Here is a 6,395-nt window from a genome sequence, read left to right as displayed (position 1 = left end):
GCTCTCCCGTATCCCTATCTATATTATTTTGTTTTTGTTGTTTGCTTCCATTTTTCTTCCATTTAAGGAGTTAAAAAAACGTAACTTGAACATAAACACAATTCATGTTCTTATGTGTGCATCAAGATTATCTTTTTGATTTGCTTTATCATATGAGCCACTCTGTCCAAATCACCATTTGGCACCATTGAAACAGTAAAACATTTTTTTGTGTGTATATCAGAATTTTATATACAAATCATAACCTGCCAAGTTGACTATTGAGTTGGTTTTTACCAGCATTTGGTAGGGGTTTATTTTTTACACTCTGTTGATACAGGATGGTATTAAGACCTTGGACTCCTTATTAACTACTACTTGTTAAATCCTGGCTAAAGTCGCTTTATTGTAATTTTATAGGGATGCACCGATAATAATTTTTTTTTTGGGCCGATACCGATTTAAACAGACAACTTCTGGCCGATACCGATACCGATATTAAACACTTGTAAACAATACTATACAGTTGGTCTATTAGCTAGTTTATTTCTGCATTAAATTATTTTTACTGAACATGGATTGGATCTAATTAACATTCAACTGACCAACATAATAAGAGAGGCACAAATTAAGCTAAAACAAATATAATAAGACAGCATGACAACCTTCAAAGGTGGTTTTGGCTATTTAGCATTTATTTTATTAACAATATTAACTCTTTTTTTTTTACACATAAAGGATTTCTTTATGCTGTTAATTAATAAACAATCGGTGTCTGCCTTTCTCGTGCTATTGCCGATGGTTTCAAATTCATCAAAAAACGGCCGATAAATATCGGTGGCCGATACATCGGTGCATCACTATAATTTAATGTTCTCTGCAAAAATATAACCTTGATTTCTTTAACACTGAGTGAGCAAGGCCATGTCCAAGATTGAAATCAATTATAAAATCAAACTTTTAAGCTCGTCATTACATTATGAGACTTTAGCCTGGATTTCTCATTTATGAATATGGAATAAAACAACATCTAATATATTTTTAAGGTGCCAAAGAATGCATTGAAATAGTATAGTTAAATTGTTCTTAGATATTTACATAGAAGCAAAAATTATCCAGAAACGTTTTTGCATGTTCTTTTACAACCCTAGGAGTTGTCCTTTGAACCTCTATTTTTGCTCTATTTACATTACATTCACATTAGTAAACATTTTAACAACTTTGTAATTAATTTAATGTGTAATTTAATGTGGGGCGTACATCTCGACTGTGACATCACAGTCTGTGTGATGTTGAGATTGGCCTGTTTTCCAGCAGTCTTTTGCGTGCACGAGGTTTACATAAAAATTAGGAAGCGCATTTGAGGCTTACAATGTGTCATTACCATGTACAGAGTTCTTATTATTCATCTTTGCCTAGGTGAATACAGTTTTTATTCTATGGCACGGCACCTTTAATAATGGTATAGTCCATGTGAGGAAGTTTATCAAACCTCAAGCCTAGGTTGTGTAAAGCCCAGAATACACTGCAGGATTTTTTGCCCTCTTATAAGATCATTAACTTATCACACTGTGCGATAGGCTTGGGCGGTATCCAAATTTTGATACCATCAAACCGCCTCCCTATTTTACCCCGGTATACGGTATTACCGTGAATAATTATAAAATTATGACGTAATCAGACGGCGTCACTATAATGTTGGCTTGTGCCTAAACCCTTCAGAAACTGAATACCAAACACTAATACTGAAACAATAACAAAATAACATGCACAACAATATTAACAACTTTTATTAGCAACAACTAGCAGTTTAAAAAAAAGTTAAATACAAAGATCAAACAGAATTAACCAGTTGTCGGTTAAAAAAGTGATCTCTAAATTAGGCTATTATAGACAGTGGACTAAACGCGACTAGCCATCTCATTCCAATTTCCAGGATATTTTGTGTGAAGTGAACAAATCCCTCACACTCAATTTTCATAACTCGCCTGTTTGTACTTATAAACCAATAAAAACATTTGGCGCAAGGTCACGGCATTTGGGTTCTGGCGCAAGGTCACGGCATTATGGTTTCGTGCACATTGCATCAAGCTAAAATTTAATCAAAGCAACAGTCTCAGACTTGAGGAAAATTGCTGAACATTTAAACCTATTTTCTGCACATTCCACCATATTTTAATGAAATAAAGAAAGTCCTCTTTCTGTTAACTCATATTTCTGCATATTCCAGCATATAAAATAAAAATATTTTTTGTAAAATCCAGTAATAAAATAATTAAAACGAAAGTCTTTCCTGGTTGTATTATTAACATTCACGTCTTTTAACAGTAAAGTGCAGATTAAGTTTTGTTTTTGTAAATCATTAGACATTTTTACCACTTAATTAGGTTTTGCTTTCTTTTAAGTGAATTTCGTTTGTATAAATTGTGTCTTAATTTTAAGAAATGTTTCATCAACCAATTGCACGTATTTAATAAATTAAAAGCAAATATAGTAGACAATATAATAACCGTGACATGGAGGCGCCGGCACGGCGCGTTCGCTTGCATTGCATTGTTAACTAGAACGCACGGACCTCATCATAAATGAATGAAACTCATACATTAGCATTTAATATCTTTGCTGCATTTTTCTAAAACAGACAAGGGCTTTCTCGCGGCTCGCATCAGCAAAGCATTGCATCGTCCATGTTGCACTTAACAGAAGTTGAAACTTGTCTTTTTGAAAAATAAAAAAGTAATAATAATTATACAAAAGAGTTGTTCTAGTCATTACTAGAAGGCACAGAGTGAGTTAGACCTGCCTTGGCGGTGCGTCTTTAATGCATTCTGAAGGTGCCTGTTTTATCGTGTCTATTAGGTCTATTAGGTCTATTAGGCAACATTCCGCATAAGATGGGTTTAGATTTGGAATTACATTACATCTACATTTTAGTGCTTACTGATAAGGTGATGATGATCATCATCTTTCTTCATTATTTTTAGCACTACCTCAGACTTAAGCGCCGTCTCTTCGGAGCTGTCATTTTCTTAAATAAGCCGCGGCAATGTTTCAAATGAGCTTCTAATAAGACAAACGCCTTTATTTTTCACGCGATCACCTTACCAAAACCATTTTGAAACTAAGGAGTCATTTGTCCTCTGATTACATACAAGCAGCATACAAGCTCCTCGGCGACGCGTTTGCGGGAATCATGTTTCGCATGAGCCGGAGGCAGAGCCGCAGAGAGATGCGACAGAGTTGCGAAATTGCAGGCGAGGCTCGAAATGGCTGTTATTTCAAACAGCGTAACTTGTTTTAAACTAATCAGTTAATGGCTCGGTGGTCGGTGAAGAAAATGTTTAGTTTTCGCCATCCCTAATTTAATATTTAATCCTTGTCTGCTATATAAGTTCATTGTTTTTTTTTTAAATGCCGGTATGGCGGTATAGAAACTGATACCTTTGCTATTTTTAGATCCCGCGGTATACCATATTACCGTATTACCGCCCAAGCCTACTGTGCGACATGAATCGTTTAAACTCGGGTACAACAGGCATGTAGACTGTATGATGATGACACGGAAGCTTTGGCAGCAAATGTCACATGTTGCGCGACGTCACCAGCATGTGTTCGTGGTAAACAAATACCAGTACGCAGGTCGTAGCAGCAAACTGTGCGGTGATCATGCTGAATTTCTGACACTGTCAGAAAACTATCGTGGGCTATCTTTGGACGCAAGACCGGGAAAACGGCCGTCTTTGAACCTCTCTCACTGTACGACATAGGACCACCAATGAAGAGCCACGATAACAGAAATCGTAGCGATTGTTTCACAATGACAATCTTTCGTCTGGGACAGCCAATAATCGTGCAGTGTATCCCGGGCTTAAGGTGAACAGAGGACTGTTGCCTGCACTCAGATTCACTCTATGAAGATCACTATTTTGCCTATATGTTCGAAAGCCACAAAAAAAATTGGAGCAGAGCATACAAAGTTGAAAGGGTGTTACCCCATGGTAAATGCGGAAAGTCCCCCATTATGTGATCATTCTAGTGAGCGGTTTGGGACATATTTATATTCTTTGCCCAGAGAACTTTCGCATTTACGACATTTCACCACAAACATATTCCATCATCAACCCAAGGCAAACGTCAACCTCCATCATTTACTCAATCACAAGAAATAAGTCATGATTTATGCGTGACTTGTAAGGAAGTCCTTAGGGTTTAAACTCCACACCACTTTAAATGAGATGAGTTAATTACCCTCTCTCAGGCTGTTTTTGTGTATATGTGAGGGGGTTTCATGTTAACGATAATGATAATAAATCCACTCAGTGAAAACAATAATTATCTATGCAGATTGATTCTTAATGCTTTCATGCCAAAGTAAGAAATTAAACAACCTGAGGGGATCCAAATGGCTGTCAGATTTCATTTTCCATTCTAATGTATTTTCATCAGAATTAAAGCCCACCAGTACAGGTGAGATATCTCAGAGAACTTCAATATATTCCCACACATCCACCCACAAAGAGCACAGGGCCTCGCATACTTTGGGAGCTATAATTTTAATCGCTGCCCCTATGTATGAAATCAGCAGGTAATAGAGAGGAGAATGAGACAAGCTTGTCTCTGGAGGTACAGGAGACTCTCAGGCACAGCAGGGTTGAAACAGCTCGGTGTGTTAATCTCTCCTGGGCTACAATTTATGGCCATTATGGCAGTCTATTTTCAGCCCCTGTGATGGATTCTGCTCAATTATTGGCCATTATGGGGACGAGATGGCTTCGCAAGCGTGTTGCAGATTGCTGGGCACCACTGTGACATTCAAGTGAAATCCACTTGGCACACAGAACAAGTCCTTACAAACTATGAAAGTGAGCATGAAACATCTAGTCTCATTATTATAAATGGATTTGGTGTGTTAATGGGCTGGAAGTATAATATGTGACCAGACATACAACTAGTAAAATCACCACCTGTAACTCAGATGATGTTCATATTGATCCAAAGGCCGTGCTTAAATCTGTTATATTGCAAGTTTGTGCACAGATTTGGGAAAAATAGACTTTTGAACTTCCTCCAGCACATGGCACATTTTTGAAGAGGTCTCTTTACTTTATCCTCTGCAGTTTTAGCTCAGCCAGGCTAACTGACAATGATAATTTCCAACTAGCCATCCACACAGCCAGACAAGTTGACCTGTAGTACTGTGGAAGGACCCTTCAGACAGGTTAATCAAACCGCCTGATCGATTACTCTCAGCCGCCAGGAGATTTATAGGAAATCCTTTGTGAGGTCCAAAGCATGAGGTAATGTAGCACTTAGCAAATGAAATAAAAAGACGCAAAAGCACATAGTGATTTGTATTTGTATTTCAGTGGACAAACTATTTGGCCTTGTGTCTTTCCATAAAGGCTATTTTCCTTTTTCATGAGTAACTTAGTCAGCAATTATATAAAAATACTCTATACTAGCATAAAAGTGAACCTTTTGATTAACAACTGGTAATCTCTTATAGCACACCAAATAATTTAAACAATGGCTGTAATTTGGGACAAATTTATTGTTTAAATAATTAATACACTAGACAGTAAAAAAAGTCTAGTTAAGATACTTTCTTTATCATTGTGAATTACAGAATAATGTTATATCTCTCTTAGTACCAGTCTAACTGGAGCTGAGGTTAATCTTATCTTGGTCTAACATGTCTAATGTCACCATTTTTATAGTCTAATTGGGTTTAGTCTTGTTCTTTGGATTTTAAATGAAATTTGGAAAGAGCATTGCAATGCAAATGCACACATGACAGGACATTGCAACAAGGTTAACTATATATGTTACTTGTCTAAATGACATTTCCACAAATTAAATTACAGAGAGAAAATTAAGTGCCCTAAAAACTGACGAATCTTAAAGTCTAAACTGCTAAACGTAAAGTACAAAGTTATGGACTAGGAGAGAAGTGGAAAAAAGCTTTAGTAGACCACGTGGCAAATCACTGCGTTCAAAGAAGCGCAAAGGATCAGCAGAACGAGAGCACGCGATCTCATCGATAGATGAACAACCGAAAGCATTAAAAATAAAAAAACATACTTACATGTTTACACGTTTGAGAACAGCAATCGTTTTGTCATTTGAACAATACAGGTCAAATAATATCCAGTGTTTCCTAACTTCCAAAATCAATGTCCGTCGTGATTGACAACGATTTGTGTGTGTGGGCGGGGTTACCCTGAACAAGCAATCAAAAATGTAGCTGATGTTGTTGGATAGAAAAAAAATCTGAAAAATTAAAAGTTTTCAAGTGGATTTCTAAATATAAAGTAACATCTAAAGTAATTTAAGAGTAATGAGTATTTAAATGTTGTTGATGCTGCTGGGTAGGAATATTTCAGAAATAAATTGTTAAAAAAATAATGTTTAAAGTG

This window comes from Paramisgurnus dabryanus, chromosome 2 (assembly GCF_030506205.2).
Source record: "Paramisgurnus dabryanus chromosome 2, PD_genome_1.1, whole genome shotgun sequence".
Taxonomy (NCBI): domain Eukaryota; kingdom Metazoa; phylum Chordata; class Actinopteri; order Cypriniformes; family Cobitidae; genus Paramisgurnus; species Paramisgurnus dabryanus.
This window is presented reverse-complemented; position numbering follows the sequence as displayed.